A 26,952-nucleotide genomic window follows, 5' to 3' on the forward strand; every position below is an offset into this window, starting at 1 on the left:
AACCTTTGTGCAAGTGACATGGGAGGAGTGTTTATCTGAAGTAGGATAGAGAGTTTAATGAATGAATTAAGGACACTGTGTGACAGTGTAATTTGATTTTCCTAGAGATCCAAGACAGAATGGGATTTATAGCAGACTGAAAAACTCCAACAAGATGCTCCATGGCCAAGAACGGGCAGGAAGGAAATAAGGAACTGACAAGACAACTGTCTTGTGCTGGTACAGCAGGCTTGTGGTGAGTAATTACTATTATTTTAGACAACTATTGCACAATGATATGTGTCTCCTTGTAGCAGATCCTGAGAAGCACTTTGAAACAGTAGTGCCACAACTGGTGTAAGTGAAAAATAAACTTTTACTTATCTGTGGAACAGGGTGGTGAGATGCTGGAGTCCTCTGTGTGATATTGTTGCAATTGCTTTATTGTGGGTCTGGTTACATAGTGAGATTAACCGTGATAGATTCATATATTAATTTGCATGCTCCCTTTTAAATATACTATTCCCTTTTAAACAAACTACTCCCTTTTTCCAAACCCTGAAAGTAATCAAAATCATTTTTTTTTAAAAAACTAAATTTTATCTTCATTGTACTTATTGCAAATATAATATAAAATTGCATAAATTAGCAGTTTGCTTATGATGCTGGTAAAGTGCCCTTTTTAGTTCTCAACACCATAAGGTTAACACACCTGTCTGCTTTGAGTCAGAGTGCTTTTAAACAGCTGTACATCGGTACCTGGAGTGTTTGTACTTTGATCTGACATTGCACTTTGATTTGAAAGAGCAATAAATTCAGAACACTTTGTACTGATCGATTAATTATAAACTTGGATTTCAGAGCAAACTATTTATTGGCATCTATTTACCCTCCACATAAAGTCAACACTTGCACATCAAACAAGTCAAAGCCACTTAGAATATTGTTGTTTTAATATTTTGGCACTCTATAAGAGCCATCTTGATCAGATGGCCTTCCCAATATTCACAATGTCAAAATTCCTTGTTCTGAACCTCAGCTCAATTAATTTCCTTCAGCCACACAGCAACAATTTTTTATGGTATGCATACAGGAAGTAAATTGGTGAATTTATAACCTAATTTGTGTTTTGGTTAGTGTATATTTTTACAGAATGTTTTCTATTATGTTATTTAGTTTATGGGGAGCTTTTCATTTGCATAGTTACTGACACTGCCAATGACTGAAGTGTGTTTCTTTTTTAATGTAATCAATATATCCAATTGAGGCCTTATTCTTTGGTCAGATCTTTCTCCAGTCTGCTATCCCTTGCCTTTAGTTGATGCTGGCACTTACTGCCATTTGAAGGACTTCAGTATCTACCAACACTAGTCATGAGATGTAGATTTCTGGTCAATTAGTGTATGTGAGTTTTGGGCTTGTCAACAGATGATGTTTTCTGCTACTATATGTAACACTGCAAGCAGTTTGCAAATGAATCTTATGGTACAATGGTTCTTCACAGGTTTTCTGTTATGCTGACACATCATGATCCACTAAAATGAGGCCTATTCGAGAGAAAACATTGTATTGTGCAGAATAAGACTGCAGTCAATCATCTATCTCTTACCTGCGGATTGACTGTCTCACGCAATGGGAGTATAGTCCCAGGGTGTGTGGGCTGAGTACAAATCATCTTTGATCATAAATTGACACAATCTTTGAGCAGTTTGGGTAGCTCAACTGTCTTCAAGCAAACATTTAGCCATAACTTAATTCTAAACCTCGATGTGTCAAAATCATACACATATTGTTTCTGTGATTGCAAAATGTTACATTATTTCTGTTCAATTATTTCTGCAGAATACTGCAGCAGATGCTCTGAGTAGGATCAGAGTCCAATTGTATGGATGGATGCTCCATGAGTAACAGACTGTCACTTTTCAGCAGGTGGGGGAATGTAGAAATAAATTTCATGGCAACATTTCAGATTAAGAGGTTGTTGCAGAATGTTTTCGGGCACAACGGGCCAAAACATTAGATGGTCTCTTGATATTGTGGATGAGTCATTTTATGTTTGTTTTCCATTTAATTTCATACCCAGATTATTCACCACTCACAAAGGAAAAACTAATAATCTAAGGAACTCTATGTAACTAATAATTATAATCCTCACATTTGATTTAGCGCCTTTCATGTCTGGAGGAGATCTCAAAGCACTTGACAGGGTTTTACTCTAAAGTGTAGGTGACCTTATTTTGTAGGTGATGTTTATATTATATAAGCCAAGGCAAACTTGGCCATTAAACTTTCAGATATTGGTGTGGAATGAGCCTTTCAAATCAAGTTTATACAGAACTTGAAGAGCTTAATTTGATGAAGTGTACTTTTGAGTCTCCACTTAACAGTGGATATTCTAATTTAAAATTGCTGCTCCTTCAGAATGTACTATCAGAGTGTCTACAGTAGCTATTGCAGCCCATAATTAGCAATAGCTACACTATATTGCAAACAATTCAATTGCTCAAATGTGGTATCCAGATTTTTCAAATGCAAAGACAGTCAAATCTTTTCTTTCGCAGCTAATGTTTCCTGAGATTTGAATATTTTTACTGTAGAAATCTTTATCAGACCCACTTTAGCCAAAGGTTTCTTGAGATCTTAACATGCTACATTATATAATGTCACTGTGTTTGCTCTTATTTCAGCTGACAATGTTAGGGAATTTCATGGCATGGTGATCGATTACCATTTCAGAAGTATTTTTTGCCTGTCATCATATGTCATTTTGTTGTGGGATTATTGCTGCTGAACTTTCACTTGCATCATCATAATTCTTGATCACACCATAGTACAGAACGAACATAAAATATTTTATAATTCAGATAATTGTTCCCTTAGCTTGGTTTAAAAAATCAAGACAATATCAGAATGCTAAACATGAATTATAAAATTGGATTGTTGTATGAATGATGTGGGCATTGATAATTAGGTGCCACTCAATGAAAGTTAGAAGCATTTCTTAGACAATAATGCATATTTTTAATATCATAATGACAGTACAAACCAAAACCTTTAGTTCCTAACCTTGGTCCCAATGAGGTTAAGTGGACACTCAATTACAGTATTTGGTGTATGACTACAGGTCACTTGCCTTTATCTTGAATTGAACGTAATAACAAATTAATGGGTGGTCCAGTGATTAAACAACTTAATCTTTGTTTGTTGTTCTGTTCTATGATGGGGGATTTGTCGAGCTTACCTTGTTTCAAATACATAAAACCACCAATACAGTTTTGCTGTATACAAGTCTGAACAGTTGTGTCAGCATTGGTTGGTAGATCACTTAAGAACAAAACTATCTTCAACCACCTACAATTGTGGTGTATAGTTTTTTTGCACCTTGTTCTGTTCTTGTGGTGCTGTTTCCCTTTCAAGCATGTTACAATGATTCCTGAAGGTGCCTGCTTCATTGTTTAATGTTACAATTGTTATTGTTCAATTACAAATTTTATGAAACAACTGGTTTGAAAACTGAATCAACTACATGCACAATATGGTGTAAGAGTTAATGCTCTTAAACTTTTGAAGCTTAACACTTATGAAGCTGAATGAAATATCCGATTGAATATCCTATCACCCCCATCCTAGCCCAACTCCACTGGCTTGCCATCACACAGAGGATACAGTTCAAGATCCGGGTCCTCACCTTCAAAGCCCTCCATAGTCTTGCTCCCCTCTTCCTCTCCGACCTCCTCATCCCCTACCATCCTGCTCATTCCCTCCGCTCAGTGGACTCCGGCCTGTTTCACGTCCCCTGCCTTGCTCGCCCAACTATTGGCGGGCAGCCCTTCCGCCACTCTGCACCCACCCTCTGGAACTTCATCCCGCAGTCCCTCCGCCTCGCCCCCTCCCTCGCCACCTTCAAGACTCACCTCAAGACCCTCTTCTTCGACCATGGTTTCGATCTCCCTGCTTCCACCCCTCTGCCCTCCACCCTCCCCACCCCAACTCCCAGCTTGGGTCCGCAACTCTATCTGTCCTGCGCCTTGGGACATCCTCCCAACGTGAAAGGCGCTATAAAAATGTAATTTTGTTGTTGTTGTTGAAGAAGAAAATTGTATGAATGGTTAGTAAATACCTAGAATCTCGATCACTGATTATTTTCTTGCATCGTTTTGTACGATGCTCATTTTTGTGACAAAATGGAAAACCACAAAACCTCCCAAGAAGATGAGTTCTGTGAATATCGCCCAGGCCCGAAAGAGGTAATCAAACCAAACATCTGGATATCGACTCATAACCCACGCTGTTTAGTGTTTGAACACTCCATGATGTTATGTAGGCAAATCACCAGCAGCAAGTGGCTCCACATATTTCCACGCTGCTTGGCATTCTTTTCAGTGCTTGATCCCAATCAGAAAGTATTTGAGAACGGAAAATGCAGTGCCAGCTGTTAGAGAATATTCCCTTGATTACAAGTGAGGCCTAAAATCGGTGCGCTATGGAAACCTGTGGAACTGCTTGAATCTGGGAATTCAAATGTAACCTACAGCTATATGGAGGAAACTCCAATCCATCCTCTTAGATGGAGAAAGCTAGAGAAAAATCAGTCATCAGTCACTAGATTGATGACAGAAAACAAAATATAGGTGTACACTGTACACCTTGAGATGTGCTCCCGATGTGAAAGGCGTTATACAAATGTAATGTTGTTGTTGTTTCTGGGATTTTTTTCTTTAATTTTGCCTTTCTTTGGGCTTTTGTTTGCTTGTGTTCTCTCAATTCCCCCACTCCTGCCTTTTCATTTAATCTTTCTGAAAGTCAAACTGACTTGAATGCCAAATAATGAATATCGCACAAAACAAAGCAAGAAAATAATCAGTGATCAAGATTCTAGGAGATATTTCCTGACCATTTTTATAATTTCCTTCAATCAGATATTTCACTGAGCTTCAAAAGCTTCAAGTTTCAAAAGCTTAAGAGCTTGAACTCTTCTAACATATTGGTTTATGCCTGTAATTGATTCAGTTTTCAGGTCAGTTGTTTCATAACATTTTTAATTGAACAGTAACAATTAGTTTTCAGGAACGGCTCACATTTTGGGGGGATATTTTCAGCCTTGAAGTATAATTTCATTTGAAAATTCAGGGCACAAATGTTAGCTACGTAAGATTCACTGCATCTAATTTATTTTACAATTGTAAAAAAAACTGTAACATCTTATAATACACTTTCCTGTAAATCACTGAAGTGTATCACATAAAAGCTATTCATCTGGAACAATGAATAATAGTACAAAGGAATGAATTTGCTGACATGTTTTAGATGTTTAAATTAAGTTGTGTTAACAAGCCAGCTAATACTGTACTGTATTTTGAATTTTCACATTAATAAAAATATTTTGTGTTTTATAATATCAGCTGTTGCAGAACTGATCTATGAGGATAGTTTGTATATGATCCCAGCTTAAAACACCGAGATGTGATTAAATTCCACTGACTTTGAATATGCAAGATCACAAACCTTTATATTGCAGCTATGCAAAGTAGAATCAGTTTCCAGCAAAATAAATCAAATTATACTGTGGTAAATGAGCTAACAAATATTACCAAGATAACAATTTTGTTTACGTATTTTATTTAAAATTGTTCCTTCTAGAATTCTAGTAACACAATCTATTAAGAATGACTTAGTTACAGTCTATAGGATCATAATTACTGTTCTATTGTAATTTTATTTCTTACTGGTATCAATAACAAACCTGATGGCTCTATTTTAGAAATCAGTAATCAGTATTGATTTCTAAAATAGAATCATCTTACAAATATTTAGGACAGAGATGAATCACTATTATTCAACCATATAAAAANTACTTGCTCTCCAGTTCAATTGTACGTGGTCACCTTCATATTTTAATTCATTCAAACACATTTATCATAGATGATGAAAGCAATGTCTATGCCTGTGCTGTGATGGTCATGTCACATGTTAACAAATAATAAAAATCCTTGCATCCCTATAAGATTGATATAGTATCTTATCATGTCGTTGAAACGTCTCAAAGCGCTTCACAGAATATACTGTAAAATATTTTGACTGTATTTTGAGGGTACAACGTGACAGCCAATTGTGCACAGTAGTGTCCCACAAACAGTTGTGGATTGAGTGACCAAATTATTTTTATCTATGGAGTAAGGAAACTTGCCTAAGCTTTTGCCCCATGTGGGAATCAAACCCGGATCCTCTCGCTTGCCAGGCGAGCCCACTAATCACTGCGCTACAGGACTTAAAAAAAAGTTAATTAACTAGATAACTAGTTCCAGAAGAAATAGATCCCTATCATTGTGTTTAGAAACACCATAACATGCTGGAATGAATTATCTGAATGTCTTAAACGATCCTCAGAAATAAATAAAATTTGATCAGATTACTGTAGCATCTAACTGAATTATATGCTTATTATCAGGTGATTGCAAACTTCAATCAAATCCATTTCCTTCATACAACCAATTTTGTAAGTGAGCACCCAGGTTCCCAAACTGTATGAAGTAACATTCCTCCGAATACAAAGACAATTCATTGAGCTAGTTTGGAAGCACTTAATGTTACAACATTACTAGTTTGACTCCATTTGCATTCTTAATTTGTTATGTAAAGACCCGCTATCTATCCCCCAGAGGATAGAGTTCAAAATTCTCATTCTTTCCTTCAAAGCCCATCATGGCCTTGCTCCTCTGTACCTCTGTATCCTTCGGTCACCCTCCTACCACCCACCCTCCCTTATGCGAACCCTCCCCACCACCCTGCTTGGGTCCAAATCCCAGCGCCTTGGGACGTTCTTCCGATGTGAAAGGCACTGTACAAATGTAATATTGTATTGTATCATGTGACATGATAGGGCGGTAGGCCACAGCACGGTTCTCCAATAGACCAGAAGCCTCTGCGATGTCTCTGAGCATGTGTCCCAACATCTGCCGAGAGCCTGCACCATTCACAGCATCTCCTTGTGGGCTGGGCGTACCTATGCATAATTAGCCACTCCAGATAACACGTCGTGAGCCATTTTCCCTTGCAGTGCTGAGTTATGTATTTGGATTACTGAGCATTCTATATATAATTTCAATTATTAATCAATTCTTTTCAAGCTATCAGAAAAATAAATGATTTCATGGTTGTATACAGATTCAGTGTCTTCTGCAGTGCTGTGGTAATGTGTTGAATGAATGCTAGCTCTTTCCAATTACAGTTTTCAACAAATGGGTATGCACATTTTATAAACAATACTAAAAGTAAATGTCAGCATTTGTGTCGTTATCTGCAGTAATGAAACCTCATATAGGCCAGTGTATAAGTAGCCAGATGAGGTGTTTTGTAGAATTACATCCTTTCTGAATCACAAGTCTTTATCTAATTTTAATTTTCTGTTGAGAAGATTTCAATATGACATGGAGAGAATCAACTCCGACTAACAGAGGTTTTTTTTCTTGCTGATTAAAATGCATGAATAAGATTCTTCAAGTAGGATCAGAAAGGTAGTGCACATAGTTTCTGTGGAAATGTTTTTTTCTGACTGGCATTGTCAGCTTAACATGTTGGCTATCTTAGGAGATATAGCACTGGCTGACGCTGACATTTATACACCAGAAGCATTCTGGTTTGAATCCTGTTCTCTCTGAATTTCTTGGATTCTACAAGGGACACATGGAGAGGCTAAATTGGCTCCTGGCCTTCCAGGGTTAAAGAGAGGAAAACCAACATAAGAAACTTGCATTTATGGAGCACCCCTCACGCAGGATAGCGTCCCAGAGCACTTGACTGTGATGGAGCACGACACCGAGCCGGGGGGAGGTGGGAGATGATTATAGGCATGGTCGAAGAGGGAGGTATCAGGGTGTGAAGGAATTTGAAGACGAGTGTGAGGATCTTGAAATCGATCCATTCAGTGATAGGGAGCCAGTGGAGCCTGGCTAGAATTGTCGTGATGGGGTTACGGAGTTTAGTGCGAGTGAGTATGCGCGTGGCGGAGTACGCTCTTGTTCCTTGTCCATCTATAGAACCTTCTACTGGTTGTGCATGTGTGTGGCACTGTGTGAGGAGAGGTCAGGCTTGGGTATGATGCCCTCTGCAGTCGAGTGGTCTGCTGACACTTACTGCCAAGGCACACACATGAACAATGACCAACAAAATCTAGTGGAGGGTAGTGGAGGGGAACCAGCGCTTGGGGTGCCAAACCCCAGAAAAAGGTCAGCCCAAGAACAGAGAGGCATATGCAAATTGAGAGATAATTAGGGCACATTCAGTTTTATTTACAAAGCAAAATTGATTAACATTTGAGAGGAATAATATGAAAATTTGTGAGGGAAGAGCAGAGACTTTGCATTAGATGGCACCAGAATAGACATACTGGGCTTAATGGCTTTCTTAATGCTGTAAATCTACAATTCAAGTTCATTTTTAAATTCTGTTCCGAAGTCACAATCCACCACTTTGTGGTTATTGCAAAACTAGTACAAGACCATATGATGTTTTGGTTTAAGTTGTGTTGGCATTTGGTTGCAGTGTGTTTGACAGCCAATTTCAGTTTCTGTATTCCACAATACATTGTCCAATGTCACTGTATTCTTGCATGGGGTTTTCTGCAGCAACCTGAATGCTCTTTTTTTAAAAAATCCTAATCTTAACTAAAAAAATAATTATTTTGATTTACTGTAGATTCCTATTTTATAGTAAACATAATGCTAAAATATATTTGTTTTATATTTAGCTCTGGAAGCAGAGTGAACATAAAGTACATTTACTTCAATTGCAGAATTGATCTGGCAAGACTATCACAGCAATAAAGTAATTTTGACTATTAGTCACACCACTTCTGGGATTCTCTCTACTTCTGTGAAGCTGAAACAGATCAGGAACCTTTCTGTGTTTGGTGAAATCAGGATCTTGGCTAACCAAGCATTGGATGAGGATAATCAGTCCAGCTGCTCCAAGAAGCTTATTTTGATAAACCCTACACTACAAATGAATAGGAATTGGCCTATTTATGCTGAATGGCCTGATAATGGTATTGCATTTTTAATAACTTCTGTATGCAAACCAGCAATACATTTTTTCCAGGCAAGAAATCAGCCATATGTAACTTATAACAAATTTGTGATGTCTTGTTTATGATTAGAAACAAATGAGAAACTTGGTGATATCTTAAAAACGTTTTAAGGTAAAGGAGTGAAATTTTACATTTTAACATTTCTTGGTCATTCACTTCATGGCTATTTGTGGGACACTGCTGTGTGCAAATTGACTGCAGGATTTGTCTACAAATACGGTCATTCACTATATTTTACAGTAAGTATAATAATAATTGTGTCAATGAGGGCTCTTCACAGAATATATTGTACAGTGTATTCTGTGGTAGAAACACAGCAGCCAATTTGCGCACGGCAATGTCCCACAAACAGTGAGTGATCAATTTTATTTTGGGGAATTGTTGGCCAGGACACCAGGAGAAACTCGCTTCTCTTTTTGAAGGCATGTGTCAGCCTGGCGCAGTGGTAGCACTCCTGTGAATGCTATCACTTTGTAAATCCTGTGAAGCGCTTTGAGATGTCCTCCCGTGATTACAGGTGCTATATCAAACGCAAGGATCATCATTATTATAACTTAAGATCAACCCTCGACAAAGTGATCAATAAAATAGAGAAATGGATTGAATTCCTTATAAAATGATAGAATAGTTTAAATTCCATGTTTAAAAAAAATGCTGTATTTGAAAGACAGTCCTGATCGCATTTAAAAGAAAGGACAAGGCAAACATATGTGCAATAGAACATCTTGGCATTGCTATTAACTGAGCAGACTTGAACAAGTGGAACATTTACTGAACATTTAGCTAATCTGTGAACAATATACTTATCTTCACAAGATTGTGAGAGATTTGGATGAAGCCACATGTTTGATTCATGTAATCTCAGCCTTCGAGAATACGAATGCTATTATCTTTCCATGACAGGATCAAGGACTTTCCTAAATGAGTCCAGTGACATTATAGGGAAAACTAGCATCAATTTTGTGAACTGCATTTAACTATGAATATAAGCAGATACAAATGGATTATGCTCAGTACAAAGAAAGGCGGCACTATTTCGACTGTGTTGAATTTCTCAATAAAATTGACATAATCCAAGGTTCAGTCCGTTTATTGCTTTTCTGGATCATAAATGTTGAAGCTATTTCCGACATATGTACTTCTGAGTGTTTATCAGGTGTAATTGCTTATTTATTACACAAATTAGAACAACCCATTTCCGGAATGCAAAGCTAGGAATACTGGTAAAGTTAAACGTGACTCATTGTCTGTAACTGAGGGACTGCTTCCAACCCCACCCCTTTCGTTTCTGGCAGTCGAGTATCTACCAAATTATTAGAAAGTGCAGAGAGATTAGTGAGGCAAATTGTACATGGCTGTGTAACAATGGACAGAACCAGAGAAGCTAATGAGGAGAACTTTGAGGAAATTTATCCTCAAGGTTACTGATATGAACTAGGATGTCAGCAATGCACAGGTGACATAAGGACATAAGCAGGCAATCTTCCAGAGATGAAAAAAAATTATATTCACAATGAATAGTTGGGTTTAATGTTTGAAGCACAGCTGGGGGTCAAGCAGAACAACAAGATTGTGCACTTGATGATTCAGTCTGAGCGAACTGCGAGGAAGATTGATGGGACTCTGACCTCGAGGCAAGAAGGTGCTGTGACAATTTCAATTTTGTTAAAATTTGGCTAAAGAAAATTGAGGTTCACATCTAGTACTTAATGCCTGATAGATCCATTTTCAAAGGTAGTGAAAAGTGAGCAGAACAACAACAAATTGCATTCATATAATGCCTTTCACATTGGGAGGAGTCCCAAGGTGCTGAAAGTATAAAACAAATGATGAGCAGTTGCAACAAAGATGGAAAATAATAATAATCCTTGGATTTGATATAGCGCTTTATCACGCCTTTGAGATGTCTCAAAGCGCTTCACAGAATATACTGTAAAGTGAATTGACTATTTTGTGGGCGAAAAATGGCAGCCAATTGTGCACAGCAGTGTCCCACAAACAGTCATGGTTTGAGTGACCAAATTGTTTTTATTTATTTTCAATAAACCCCGGAAAAGCATTCCGCCAATCGACTAACAACCGCGTTCCTACTTACTGCCGGGTAAACAGAGGCATGTGAAGTAAGGAAACTTGCCCAACATTTCAAACCTAGGTCCTTTTCATATGGATTAACTATGTGAACCAGGGGAGTTCAGTGAAGAATGCGCTTCTGAAAATTATTGGGACTATTGGAAATTCCAAGATCTACAGAAGATCAGACCTAATTGAAGATGAGAATACAAGTTTAATGTTCTCTTCCCAATGTCAAACCAGTCAAAGTAGTTACATTTTAGTGAATTTACATTCTGAATGTAACCTAATATTTGAACCTGGGCTCATTTAATTTATAGCATGACCTATACTCGCATCTGGAAATAGTTGATTTGTTCCGAAACATTTGTTAAAGAATGTTACGGTAAAATTTAAAACTGACTGTAATGATGTATTGCAGCAGGACTTAGCCTTGTACAGTGTTTATGTGGTTATGTGGTTTCAAGGCTGAGTTCCAACAAGGGAAAACTTAACCATGGCTTCTGGTACGTGGAATTGGGATTGGTCTGCGCTGTAGATTGTTATGTTATTGCTCATTAAAATAATTATATAATTTCACACTTAATCTGCTCTTAAAAACCCAAAACCATTTCACATTCAGTTCCATTTAAATCAGTTCATTTTGTGTTAGATTTGAACTTGTTTAATACCATAAATCTTTCAAGGCTATATCATGGCATATTGTTGTAATATGTAAATGCATTCAATCTTTTCGTGCTAAGCCTGTGTGTACATTGTTGTCGTCAGGCAGAAATTGAGGCCTGAATAGATTTGGCAATTAAAGTAATCTTTTTAACCTGTTTGTGTAGCATTTCTACAAAATGCTTTCTCATTTCTTTATTTGACCTCAAAGTAAAGAAAATATTCTTTTATGATTTGATCTTTATTTCAAATCTTACCCTTCTAAATTAGTTTTATAAATCTGATTTATGGTTTGGCTCAAAAATGACATACATCTGATTAATATTGATATAAGCAGTTTATATCATGACACTGACATTTGTATAATAATATAATACTACAAATGGGAATATTTATGATTATATTTGTAGCCATTTATGTGGAAACTCAGGGCTAGAAAGGCAAGGATAAGTATTTGAAAGTGCGAGCTTCTGTTTGTAGAAGAGTCCAACTCTGAGAATTATCTCGAGCAGGAGAGGCCTTCAGAGACAACAGCAATGACAGCGTGAGAACATAACATGTCACCAATCAGCCTGCTGTCTGTCTTCCTGTTACTGCTCTTTGCTCATGTCTTTAGCTGGACTCATTTTCTCACCATTGTAGAATGGAGCTGACTAACTAGTTACACTGTGCATTTACATTCAGTTTTTGCCTCCAACAACGCATCATGATCAGATGTAAAACTAAATACATTTTAATAAAAGTCAATTGGATTCAAACCCTCCTCTGGTAGCAGCATAAATCAAATATTTTGTCATTGACAGATGTCGACACAACTTTTATCTACTGATGGTTTGAGATTCCTGCTCAACTGTCAACTGGAGAGTGGAGCCCTTTGACGTATACATCTTCCTTAATCAGACGGACTTGCCCTCATGAAATAGTGCTCGTTTGTGATTTTTAAACAGCTATGTATGTGCAAGCTTGCATGTAGGGAGTTGTTTTAAAGAGGATCTGGTTGCTGTAGGTACCGCCCTAGAATATAAATGAGGTGGTTTCTATAGCAGTGGGAGTGGCATCTGCTATTACAGAAGCACTTCAGGAATATAACTATAAAGGCAGCATTAAATTTCACATGAGTGAGCATGCTGCGTACACTGTGTGCTGATGTATGCACAGATTTTGAAAAAGTCCACTTCACAGTGAGAAAAGGCACTTGATTGAAGGCGCAGACAGGTATGTACTATTTAATGACTTGTGGGGAGTGTGGGATACTAGCCAAAAGGCGGGAGAAAACAAAGCAGCAGTGACAAGATACTTCTGGCTGTGAAATTGACCGTTCAATTCTTCTGCCTTCTACAACCAGAATCTGCATTTGTGGTTCATTTAATTCAAGGTTGAGGTCTTTACATTATTAAACATGAGACAATTTGATTGTGTTGCCATTTATATTATTGAGATTCTATTGTAATAATAATAATAATCCTTACATTTAACATAACATCTTTCATGTCAGGATTTACTGTAAAGTTTAGTGACTGTGTATTTTGTAGCCAATCTACGCACAGGATTGCTGCCCAGGACACCTGGATAAACTTGTTTCTCCTTTTGAATACAATGGAATCTTTAACGTTCCAATGAACAGGCAGACAGCACCTTGGTTTAATGTCTCATCTGACGGATGGCACTTCCAACAATGCTGCACTCTCCCAGCACTGCATTGACAGATTGTCAGTCTAGACTGGGGGTTCAAAGTCCCGACATGAGGCTTGAACCCAAACTTCTGACTCGGAGGCAAGAATGCTAACAACTGAGCCAGGTAATACCATATCCACTGTAGTGGACAATGGATTTTGTTTAATAATAATTATAATCATTCAATATAGCAACTATAATGTCAAAATGTCTTAAAGTGCTTCTGAGGTAATTGCTGCAAGTGCAGTGACTGCATTTGACAACCAACTTGGCAGCCAAATTGTGCACAGCAGATCCTACAAACAGCCACAAAGTGAATTATAAATGCGTCTGTTTGATTGTTGGCCAGGGTCACCAGGAGAAACCAGGCTCAAACAAGGAATGGGAATTTGGCCAAGGCACTAATAGTTACATTAGGTTGGAGGGGGGAAAAATATAAATTTAGATGTTTAACTTGTCCTCCCTCAGAGTAATCATCTTCACCAACTTCCCCTCTCCCTAGAGCACCCCACAACACATAAGAAATGAGCTACACAAGTTTAACCTCCTCCCATGTTCCACATATACGGTACAGTACTAACAAGTTTAGAGATCAAAAGACAAGCAAAAAAGATGAAATTCTAGAAAAACTCTGGAAATGCGGGAAATGTTGATGTACTTTTCTAATTCAGTTCAATCGCCATCTGAATTATAAAGTACATCAAGAACTTTAGGTATGGCCTCTTCCTCAATTCTACAAATCGGCTCTTCCATTTCAATCATTCTGGTTAGGATGACAGTCACACCCAAAACAGCATAATCTGTCTGTCAGGTTCTGATTAACCTGTCATGTACATCCTGTGTTATTTTATTTCACAATCTGCTAAAAAGAGAAGATGGGATAAGGAGGAAGCAATCTTTCTATATGAGAGTATTCTTCCCTTTATCAAAATATTGTTCGTGTCTAACAAACATTTTCCCTCTTTGTGTCTTTTGGAGATTTTAATTTCAGAATATTGTCGACTGATTATATTGCAGAACCCATTGGCAGTGAGTTTGGCCTCTGAAGTTGAGGGTTTCAGGAACAGGGAATTACTTTCTTACCTTCTCCTTCAATGCTTGGCAGACTACTTCCTACCCTCCATTAGCAACATTCCACAACCTATTATTGGACCCATCAAGCCACTTTTGTGTGCCAGGACTGCTTCTGGAACCTGCAGACTGGTACATTTTAGGGTACATGGCTAAAAGCTGAATCAAACATGTTAAATTATAGGCATTGAAGAAAATTCCGCCACTGCATAAACAATAACAACTTGCATTTATATAGCGCTCTTCACGTGGGCAGCATCTCGGAGCGCTTAAAACAGAAGTAATACAAGTGAGGGATTGTGTTGCATCCACCTTAACTGTGCAGTCAGCACCACCAGGTGGCTTATTTTACTTAAACCTATAATTTCTGTCCTCTGTTTGTACATTTACCATATAGGGCTGTTACCAGTCATGCAACAAATTCACCAGCTGTCTCCAGAGGTTATTTTCTTCACATGTCTAGAGGTTGAGGACTCAGGACTGTATTTTGAAAGGCACAGGCTAACTAGTTTTTTTAAGCAATGGGACGTCCTCCTGACGTGAAAGGCGCTTTACAAATGTACTTTGTTGTTGTTGTTGTTAAGGCAGCAGGTAGGCTGATTCCCAACCACCAACCCCTTTAGTGCAGTTTTATTCCAATGTGAAAGCTGAAAATTCTAACTTGGCAGCAAGAGGTATTTATTGCCCCTGGTTTCTGTCAACATCTCTTAGTGTGGAAGAAAGATCTAGATGAGGGAGGCAGAGAGGCACTTGCTGTTCTGAAAAGGAAAGTCTGAAATGGAGCCTTTAGAGATATACAAGAGGCAGTGAAGGTAAACCTCTAAAATTAAATATGGAGCAGGATAAGGGCACAGAATCATGGTTTCGGTGGGCAATTTTAGGACGGACACCAGAAAGTATTTATTTACATGGAGGATGGTCAGCAAGTTGAACAGATTGCTGGAAAGGATTGGAGAGGCCAGGATAATGGTCTCATTTATGAAGCCATTTCACGCGGCAATGAGAAAGGCAGTGAGATGGGTATTCTGGAAGGATAAGATCAAATGGGCTTAAAGTCCTTATTCATCCAAACCCATCTTGCAAAAGTATTCACCACCAAAATAATAAAATACTGTATATAAAATCCTCCATTCCTGGGCTATAGATGATATATATTACTGGGAGGAGTCAGAAGAGCAGGTACCATACACTGGGCTGCCATGGGCAGCGGATGGTTAGGGCTGGTGGGGGCTAACCCTCTTTAAGGGGAGGTGAGTTATAGATTTAGTCTGCTTTTCCCTTCCTCCTCCTCACCACGCAGGCTCTATGTCAGCCTTAAAGATGGCCGGCCCCACCCTCCTCACTGGGCAGACTCCGATGGACCTTGGAGTCTGTGCAGCGAGGAGGGAGGAGACAACTGCTTGTGAACCTGGCATGGAGTCTGCATCTATCTTAAAGGGGACCAACCGCTCAAAGAATATTTTCATCTGGCACCTATGTGACCTGCCAGCTGTTGTGTATAGCTGGCTGTCCCCTGTAAAGGGTGTCTGCCAACTGAATAGCTTAAGAGCAGGTCATCAACCTAACTATTTGACTAGGGAGTAGTGAAATCCACCTTGAGAGGAACAGGAAATATAATATGGAAAAAGGGCAAAGTCAAAATGTGAGCAAATCAATAATGAGAGCATTTGACGGAATTCCAACTTTCCTTGGGGTGCAATTTATTTTCTCAATTTGTCCTCAGACCAAACAATGTCACGGAAATGGAACCGGCTTGTAGTGCGCTGGATTTTACCTGAGTTTTCTTTTTGCATAAGGAAGCAAAATTAATTTTGAATTGCAAATTCTCTAGCACTTTAGTCTTTAGTTGCAGTCTATGGTTCATTTTCAGATCCATCTAAAATAAAAAATAATTTCAAGAGATTGATGGGGTCTTGTAATACTTTGTCATCTGCTTTAAATTATGTGCAGTACCATAATTTCTTATAAATGTTTGGAAGAGGTTAAAAGTGATGACATGCAGATGATTTTCAAATTTTTTAAATCAAGCTATTAAGTGTACAAGTATTCCATTCAAATTAGCATCAATAGAGGCACAATCAATTGAAAAAAACGTATGCATACCATTGTGTAATTTTCCTATGGTACTGTTGTGTAATTTTTCTTTGGACTAAGAGAGATAAATGCACAACAATTTTACTTATTTGGGTGGTTTTGTTTTATTGTTCCCTCTTCAGCACATTTGAGCTGAGCAGGAGCTGTAAATACTTTTAGACCCTACAATTTTGCTGACGTGTGAGTAATGGCTCTACAGTAGACAGCACATAAAGTGTGTTTTGGTTTCACAAATGGTGTATTTAGTCCGGTTATTGGTGGAAGAGAGATATTTACAGGTGAAACCTAATAACTGCATGTATTCTTCATGGTGTATTAGGTTGCTGGGGGATGGGTAAAGGAGGAAGTATTTCATGAAACCAGTTAAAGGAGATCTGCAAATAAGCTTGTTCTGTTCATTGAAAGTAACAATTTCAAAAATGGGTTAAAAATTCCCCACTTGGAAATTGGTGAGGAACCATAAGTGGAGGCACTGAATTTTAAAATGAAAACCTGCTGCTCCTTTAAAGCTTTATCTGCTTCGATGAGCAATGCTAAAATGTGTTTGGATTACAAACACTTCAATAAATAAAAGTTGTTGAGCACAATATAATCCCTTAGTTCTATTATGTTCAAGTAACGCTATCGGGAATGTGGGTTAAGGGGCTGCCTTTTGATGTCCTTGAGCCATGGCAGTTGATTCTTTTCTGTGTGACTTACTGAAGAATGTAAAAGTTATGAATAATCAGTAGTGCAGTGTGGGGGGAAATACCAGTTAGTGTACAGTCTCAGTTCTCTGCTGCAGGGTGAAAAACAGGCCACATCTGTCTAAAAGGCACCTCAACCTAATCTTTTGTTTGCAGACAGGTGAGGTTTGCTGCAGCATTGGTGAACTGTACAATCTTCCTGAGAAATTATTTTTATGCAAATAAATAGTTAATGCAATCTTTGGGATGTTTTCTTTCACCATATGGAGGTAAGTCTTTAATATATTCTGCAAATCCAGAATACAGAAATGTATAAACATGAGGTCTACATTGCTTCTGGCTTGGTGTGTGCTGTCAAAGCTAAACTCTTTGTTGTGGGATTAAGTGTATTTATATTTTGGTGGTTGATGAAAGGATTTTTCAGTGATAAGACTTGTATATTTGCCAACAGCAGTTATTTACCTGCAAGAAGTTGGCTCTCTCTATTGCTTTTGTTTAAGTTTTTCTTAGGAATGGTTTGGTGGAGCCTTTTTATGGAATAATCCACAGGTAATTGTTTTCAAGATTTCTATATACTCTTTTCCTTGTATCAAGAAGAATTTAAGATTGAACTAAATTGCATTTAAGGGGCATATTTTGGAATAAAATGTTTGCAATTCAATTGCAGTTTGAGCAACGTTAAAAATATAGTTATTCATAATGAAGAACAATGAAACAATGTGAGATAACACCTGGAAAAGTAGAAGATTTGCACAGTAAGAATTGATGGAAGGAATAACCCCTTCATCAAATTCTTGCTCCCAGGCAACTGTGTGAAGCATTTTGAGAAGTTTTCCTGATGTGAAAGGCATGATACAAATGTACAACAACAGCAACAACTTGCACTTATATAGCACCCTCCACACAGGGTAGGGTCTCAGAGCGCTTAACAGTGGCGGAGCCTGACTCTGAGCCGGGGGGAAGGGGGAGGTGGCCGTAAGCACAGTTGAATAGGAAAGTCTTCAGGCGGGACTTGAAAGAGGAGACAGGGGGCAAGGCGGAGGGATTGAGGGAGAGTGTTCCAGAGTTTTAGGATGCAGTGGCTGAAAGCATGACCTCCGATGGTGCGAGGGACGAGCAGGAGGCCGGTGTCAGTCAAGCGGAGGCGCCAGGCGGTGGATTGGGGAGTGAGGAGGTCGAAGAGGTAGGGAGGTGCCAGAGAGTGAAGGGATTTGAACACGAGAGTGAGGATCTTGAAGTCGAATGCAAATTGTAAAATGTAAATTGTTGTTGTTGAAATAATTAACCCTTTAAGTGTTGTGGATGAGCTAACATGCCATTGGACTGTCTGGCAGCTTTTGAGTCTATTTGTCATCAAACCTCTTGTCTAGCCTTTTACCTGGTTGCACATAACCGTAAAATTCTCACGTGTGTATGAGCTTTTCAATCTCATAACCAAGTGGGTAAAACAAACCCACACAGCCCAGAAAGTCGTGGGTTTGAATCCACATTTGATCATAACTGGGGAAAGCAGCCGAAGTGCTTCAATTGACTTCAGTGCTCCCCTAGTTAGGAAGGGTAAAAAATCGGCTAGGATTTTCTCACTCTACTTACTATAAGGGACATGAGTAGACTCTTGTTGGCATATGTATTTGTGTGGATATTATGGTTGTATCACATCATGATAGGTGAGTTGGCATAACTACAGGTTATGAATGTGCGCAAGCTGCCCTTTTGCTTCTGTTTGGCTCTGCTGCCAACGCCAGCTGTTTAGAGTCCAAGATTGACTTCCAAGTGGCAGACTGCTAGACTCAAAGATAGAAAGAAAAAGTTGCCTTGTTTTGCTTTTGGATCAAATCAATGGCAAAGGCTACTTTCTCTGCTTGACCAATAAGCTAAAGTTGCCATTGAATGTGTTTGTGTGCTATTTTAGCTACATTCTTTCACTTTCATGTAAACTTTTGACTTTTATGCTCATTTTATATTAAGTATTACTTTCATTTTAATTTGTTTCAGTTTCCTTTTTATAAGTTCTGCTGAGTGTTTCTTGCACAATGGTTCCCTACCTTTTCCTTTTTGACCTGCTATCACAGAGCTCTGGCATTAATGACTTAAAGCATAGCCAACAAAATAGAGGAGCCAGAGTCGTAAAACACTAGGAGCGAACAAAGTACAGACTCTTGTTCACATTTGCGATACAAGCCCAAATTTGTCCCGACTCATGGAAACAATTGAAGTGTAAATAGTGAATGATTGGTTGTTCTGCTTGTAGTTCAAAGTGAGAACTTCTACCTCTTGCTTTCTGATTTGTACTTAGCTGTGTACAATTTGTTTCACATACAACATAATAATTCTCAACCTTTACGATTTACCCAGAAAAATCAGGAATTGACACAACATTTCCAGGCCCCAGAGCAACAATTTTCTCCCAGCTGTACCGAGCTGCCAGACAGAAATTGGACTTTGCACTGGTATGATGTTCTTTCATTGGATCAGTTTGGTTCAGTGGTGTAAAGTTACCTTTACATGTAACAAATGAGCATGCTGTCATTTTCAAACCGTGTCAGATTTTGTTTGTTTCCTTGAATGGGGAGTTGATATTAGGGCGGGGGAAGGGAAAGAAGACTCATCACTGCAGCTCCTGGAACACTCTGCAAACTAAAGCATTTGTGTCTTTGTCGCTCATGCATTGGCATTTTATTGACTGCTTAAAGCACTGCATATTTCATCAAATCTGGTAATGTATTGTTCTGTATGAATGCCTTCAGGTGAGATCACCTGGATCAAAAATTCAGACAGAATATAGCATTTTTATGCCTGATTTAGGCAAAGATTTAAAGGAAAGAAAAGTACTGCCCAAGATTATTCCCAGTTTAATATTCTGCCAATACTTGCTGCTTATACTTGGAACATGAAAAATATCCATTTAAGCAAATTTACCATAAGGTAACCTCCACTTATTGAACTGAAGTCCAGCATGAATAGTTCTATGAAGGGGAGAAAATTAGTTATAATTTAAATAGAACTGTAGTCCTTTTAAAATAGAGAACACACAGTAAAGTGATAAACAAGTCCACATTTGTATCTTGACCAGTGCTCTGAATGTTCATTCCCATATTTGCAAATGAGTGTTGTCATTTTGTAGCTTGTGTCCTCTCCCACACCAGACTCAATTGGCCCTGTCACCCCCATGCTCGCCCGGCTCCACTGGCTTCCCATCCAGAGGATAGAGTTCAAAATCCTCTTCCTCACCTTCAAGGCCCTCCATGGCCTTAATCCTTCCTACACAGTGACCTGCTAACCCCATATCAATCTATCTGTTCCCGCTGCTCAGCAGCCTGCTCCACATCCCCCGCCCAGCCTGCCTCACCATCAGCGGTCGGGCCTTCAACCTCCCTGCCTCCACCCTTTGGAACTCCATCCTACATTCCCTTCACCGAGCTCCCTCCCTTGCCTCCTTCAAGGCACATCTCAAGACCCTTCTGTTCGACCGAGCTTTCGGCCACGCTCCTACCCTCCCTGCCCTCTACCCACTCTGAAACCAACCCACTGCTAAGATCCAAATCTCTGACAGTCCAGCAATTTTGGAAGTCCTCCCGACGTGAAAGGCGCTATACAAATGTAATTTGCTGCTGTTGTAACTGTTAATTGCAGCATTGCAACTCATTTCACACGAGTTTGCATTGTTAGCAAAATGAATTATACTGTGCTTAGAATCTCCTTTGTGATTGACAGGGCAGCTTGGTTGTTTTGTGGAGTGCTGATTGTTGAAGCAAGTAATTGATTAAGGTTATGAATGTACAGGTTGATCACAAGGCTGTGATCAAGAGGCTGTCTTTTTGGTGGTCCTCATTCTTTCTGATTGTCTGATGATAAATGGGAACAACACTGCTGCGAGTTTAAAGTAAATTTGTCTTTTGTGGATGGAGACCAGCATTTTCTGCTATAAGCTTTCACAAGTCAGAAACAGGCCTACGAAACCATCAAAAAAAACTAATGCAAGGAAGATTATATTTAAAAGAATGCAAATGAAGTTGAACAAATGAAGGGTGCATTCAATTTAAAGTGGGTCATGTTGCAATTTCCATCCCTTTAAGGGATCTGCGTGCTTGTAAATTATAATTTCAGTTCAAAAGATGATGCCAATAGAAAGGAAAAGTTGCCAAGCACAATAGGATTTTGTTCCATTGGTGGATGATAATGTCCTTCTCAGTTGAGAAGCAGAATAACTGGGAGGTGAGGGCATCTAGGCACAAAACCCTCTTCAGAAAACCATATTGAAAGAAGAGGGTCTACAGGGTCAGATTGTCCTGATTGGGACTGATGCTGAGCAGTGTATAAGGAGGTTGAGGCTATCCAGGGAGGCAATTGCTCAACTGTGTCAAATGGTAGCAGATGACTGGAAATACTCCTTCGTGACTAGAACAGCTCTGCCCATTGCTGTGAAGGTCACAGCTGCTCTGAATCTTTATGCAACTGCCTCGTTGCAATCACCTGGTAGTGATTTATCAAGCATAAGTTGCAAAACAATGCCCATCTGCATCTAAGACATGACTGATGCAATGTTCTAGAGTGGTTGCAGGCCCATAGATTTGCACAAAGGTGTGGAGAAACAGTTACAATAACAGCACCACTTCTAGGCACACACACCTGCTGCACTATTAAGTAAATGTTAAGTGTCTGCAGAGATTTCATCTCCCTGATGGGTGCTTTGTAATGTGAGCCCCCCATAGGGTGCAGAATGATTGGGGTCTGCTTCATATTATGTAATGTTGTCATCAATAAGCTCTCAATCTTGAAATGCATGAAAAACTAGCCTTTGCTTTGGCCGCAGAGGACAAAGGGATGTCAACTGCCTCTGCAAATAAAGGATGAAGTAACATTAAAATTAGACCAGTATAATCTATTGGATGGCCACACATCGTGGTCTACCATGAGAAGTTCAGAGTCGTATGAATGATTCCACTGACCTTGGCATAATAATCGCTGGATACAATAAATTATTGCCAATGATTAAACCTGTTTTGTCACATGGAAACTGTTCCCATTACTTAAACTTGTTACTTCTAGTCAATAAGTACACCAAGCTCTGTGAACCTATCACCCCTTTCCTCACCTGGCTCCCATATCCCCCAGAGGATAGAATTCAAAATCCTTGTCCTTGCCTTCAAAGCCTTCATGGGCTTGCGCCTCCCTATCTCTGTGGCCTGCTAACTCCATATAGATCTGGCCACTTCCTCCACTCAGTGGGCTCTGGCCTGCACCATATCCCCCGCCCGGCCCACCCCACCACCAGCAGTCAGACCTTCAGCCTTTATGCCCCCACCCTTTGGAACTTCATCCCACAGTCCCTTTGTCTCGCACCATCCCTTGCCTTTTTCAAGTCACATCTCAGGAACTTCATCTTCGACAATGCCTTCAGTCACCCTCCTACCCTACCTGCCCTCCAACCCTCCTGATCCCAACCTTCAGCTCAGGTCCAAATCCTGACTGTCCAGCGCCTTGGGACATCCGCCTGACATGAAAGGCACTATACAAATTCTGTTTTGTTGTAATGCATGTTAAAATAATGGTCGAGTGTTTTGAAAGATGTAAATTATTTTTGATTGAATGTAAAATATTTCCATGTTTAAACCAATGCATTTCTTCTGTTCCTCTAAGACGTGCTTTTGGTAAGAGTGTTGCTGGTGGAATTTGGATGGTGCTGCCAGTGTCCTACAGATTCTTGAGAAGCAATGATGTTGAGATGAATTATTCAAATACCAAATTTATATTTTAGGATGGATTTAGGGTCAGGGTTAGGATGGATTCTTTGCGGTGATTGTATCTGGTTAGGAATTCATTGCTGCAAGGATAATATCTAAACCACAGCACATTATTCGAACAAATATATAAATACAACCTATAAATTATTGAGGGCAGTTTTCAGACTGACTCAATTCCTGGAGCAGCCTGGAGCAAATGTTTGTTGGGTTCCTGGGAAAATATTTCAATGAAGGAAGAACCACAAATGGGTATTGACATTGAGACCAACAATATATAAAAGGAGTTGAATAAACATTTGAAAAGGATTCAAATAGTAGACTCCATTGCCCCAGTTTAGGCTCAATATGTCAAATATTATAGTTTCCTTGATCAGGTCATCCTACCATCGAGATTTCTCAAAGAGCTTCACAGAATATGCTGTAAAGTGGTTTGACTGTGTATTTTTGTGTGCAAAATGTGGCAGCCAGTTATAAATCTATTAAATAAATTGTTAGAAATGTCTCACTCACCAATACCAATGAAATAAAATCCACTTTTTAAGCAAGATTTTTTATGTAGTAAATATCTTTGGATTACTTTAATGTTTTTTCCAAAACTTTGATCCATTTGCACATTAAAATGTTGCCTGTTTTTGTGAACTGGTCCTTCACAATACATGGAGGGCACAGCAGACAATTAAAGGTTGCTGTCAGGGTGGGAAAAAAAACATTTGCAAAGTGCATAAAGGCACAGCATGTGAGGATTGAGTGGGAGTGTTACACTGAGCACCTGTCGCAGTTGTGAGTTTGACCCGGCTACGAACAATGAAGCAGAGGGTCAAAGGAAAACAGCGATCAAAAGTCCCATTTATACTACAGCTGCATTCACACAATTTATACTACATTTATACTACAGCTGATTTACACAACATTTCCTGGTGCAAACAAGCAGAGCAAAAACAAATTTGCTTTTTGGTGTCAAACAAATCCTTGGAATTCTTATTGCCCTAATGTACTTAGAGACAATTTATGGCACTGGTACTTTTAAGATGAAATCAAACCTTAGTGAAGGTAAATAAATGTCCAAAAATATAAAGCTTTAAATCAACATTGGTAAGAAATACAGTAAAATATTCAGATAATTTATTTTATGAGAAATTTATTAATAATTATTGCTGATGTACAAGAATTTTTTTAAAATATGAATTTCAAAAACCATAGAGAATAAATGAAAATCTTAGGAAGTTTTTTTTACTTTGGAGCTGTATAACCAATGAAGTCAAAGTTCAGATACATATTGTATTCTTATTTTCATTTGATATCTTTGTTCCTCTTCATGTCAATCTGTCCCGAATAACAATCTAGTTTCATTTACTGTAGCTCTGAGGATGCCTGCTCTTTAAAATTTCTGTTGGGGTGTTACTCCAGGAGATTCCGACCATATCAATCCTTTGAAAATGCTGATGAGTAATTTTAAAGTAGCAGCATAATTACTGCAGACAGTTTTACAAACCTAGTAAAATGAACCAGCATCAGCAACTGGAGAAAAGATTTAAAGTCAGCACAACACAAATGTGCTTGACTAAACTTATGCTTGCCTTTGGCATACTTTATTCTGCTCAATACCTATTTGTAAATATTTATGTTTGTAATTATGTAAACATACTTTTCACCTAAAGCAGCAGAGTTTTCTTCAAAACTACATTTTAATGTCAGTCATTGCGGCAATAAACACTATTTATACAAGTGAATCTGGCTATACAATGCTTGAAAAGTATTTGGATTGAGCTGAGCATAATTGCATCCACTGCTAACTGGAGGGTGGAGGGCAGAGAGGGTAGGAGGGTGGCCGAAGGCTTGTTTGAAAAGGAGGGTCTTGAGGAGTGCCTTGAAGGAGGCATTGGAGGAAGTGTTGTGAAGGGAATGTAGTGATGGAGTTCCAGAGGGCGGGGGGAAAGAGGTTGAAGGCCCGACATCAGGTCGGGCAGGGGACGTTGAGCTGAGCGGAGGGAGCGAACAGGTTGATGTCATTAGCAGGCCAGAGAGGTAGCAGGGGGCAAGGCCATGGAGGGTCTTGAAAGTAAGAGCGAGAATTCTGAACTCTATCCTCTGAGAGATGGGGAGCCAGTGGAGCTGGGTGAGGGTGGGGGTGATGGGGTCACGGAGCCCGGTGTGGGAGAGGACATGAGCTGCAGAGTTCAGGATGATCTGCAGCTTGTGGAGGGAAGAGTTGGGAAGACTGACAAGCAGGGCGTTGGCATAGTCGAGCCTGGATGTAATGAAGGCATGTATGAGGGTTTTTGCAGCCTGAGGGGTGAGGCAGTGTTTTACAAGAAAATTGATACCTTCTAAGCCACATAAATGTGTTAACATGCCACCTGCTGCAGCATTAAGCTAAGCTAAATGGATTAGAAGGCGGCAGGTTTGATGCTTGGTCTGTGTTGTGCCAACCAATCGGGGCAGCAAAATAAATGGACCAAAATAGTCTCAGTGCCCCTACTCTATAGAGGGGGAAATCACCCAGAATTTCTGCTCCTAAGAAAGGCATTGGTTTGGGTTTCTTATGCTCCATGTGGTTGCGCTGCTTGCTGGACATCCTCCCCAATGTGAAAGTTGCCATATAAATGCAATTTGTTGTTGTTGTTGCCTTTGCTCACATGTGCCACTTGTTGAGTTAATGGAAGGCTGTTGGGACCTGTGGAATGGAGTTCCAACAAGAGTGAGTGCCTAGAGGAAGGGAAGGGAAAACTTGGCAAATAAATATAGTTTCATTAGTCTGTTTCTAGTTGTTAGCATATTGTATGTCTTCTGACCACAAAAGACGTGTCCAACTGATAAATTGGCATCGGTATATATGAAATATTTAATGCAATATTAAATTCAGATTTATAGATTGCAGTAGTTTCTGTTCCTGATTACTTTGGCAAACGTCTCAGTTGGCCTGAGGGTTCTAAAACTCTAGAATATTACCGGACTGAATTGGTATAATCTGAGTGATGTATTTGTGGATTTCATCAATGTAAAGTTAATGAATATTATAACCCCATAAAAAGAACCCGACAAACTTTTAATGCATTCAATAAGACTAATATCAACTAATTTGCTTGTCGTTCAACTGCTTTAATAAGTAATACAAAAGAACGTGGAGTCCTGTAGCTCAGTGGTTAGAGCACTTGCCTTGCGAGCGAGAGGGCCTCGGTTCGATTCTCAGGTGCCTTTGTTTACCTAGCAGAAGGTAGGAACCTAGCCGTTAGTCGATTGGCGGATTGCTTTTCCATGGGTAATAATCCCTTCAAAACAAATAAATAATAATAATAATTTGGGCACTTAATCCACAACTGTTTGAGGGACACTGCTGTGCACAATTGGCTGCCGTGTTTTGCCCACAAAATACACAGTCAAATCACTTTACAGTACATTCTGTGAAGCGCTTTGAGACGTCTCAAAGTCGTGATAAGGCGCTATATCAAATGCAAGTATTATTATTACTAGAAGCTTGTATTTAATGTACTTTTTGAGGCCAGGGCCCAAAGCAAAAATGGCCACCCAGTCATCCTTTCCTGTGTGTTGTGCATGCAAGAAGCCTGCAAAAAGCTCAATGACACGTCCATCGCAAATGCCCACTATAACATTGCTACAAAATACTGGTAGCATAAAAAACAAAAGTGCCTCCAGAAATGCTAACTGTACCCATTGAAAGAGGCAGAAGAATATAACCTAGGTTTGCTCTCGCAGTTTATGATGTGAAAAAAATTTCAGTCCAGAAGGCAGCTGTCCAGTTCACTCTGGCTGCACTGATCTAACTTCCTACCCATCTGCATCCCTTGATGTATGTGAAGCCACTCCAGTTTATGTGTTATACAGGAGATCTTTGCATCTACTGTATTGCCTCTACACTGTGCTATCA

At 39.2% G+C, this 26,952-nt stretch overlaps 1 protein-coding gene across 1 annotated transcript in view; it reads left to right on the top strand.

Annotated features, from left to right (window-relative positions):
- Positions 1-26,952, top strand: part of nckap5l (NCK-associated protein 5-like) — a 291,964-nt gene that overhangs the window by 263 nt on the left and 264,749 nt on the right. The window contains exon 2 of the mRNA XM_007896185.2: positions 106-235. The gene's annotated coding sequence lies outside the window, so the exon portion shown is untranslated. The remainder of the gene's footprint in view (positions 1-105; positions 236-26,952) is intronic.

This window comes from Callorhinchus milii, unplaced genomic scaffold (assembly GCF_018977255.1).
Source record: "Callorhinchus milii isolate IMCB2004 unplaced genomic scaffold, IMCB_Cmil_1.0 Scaffold6, whole genome shotgun sequence".
Classification (NCBI taxonomy): domain Eukaryota; kingdom Metazoa; phylum Chordata; class Chondrichthyes; order Chimaeriformes; family Callorhinchidae; genus Callorhinchus; species Callorhinchus milii.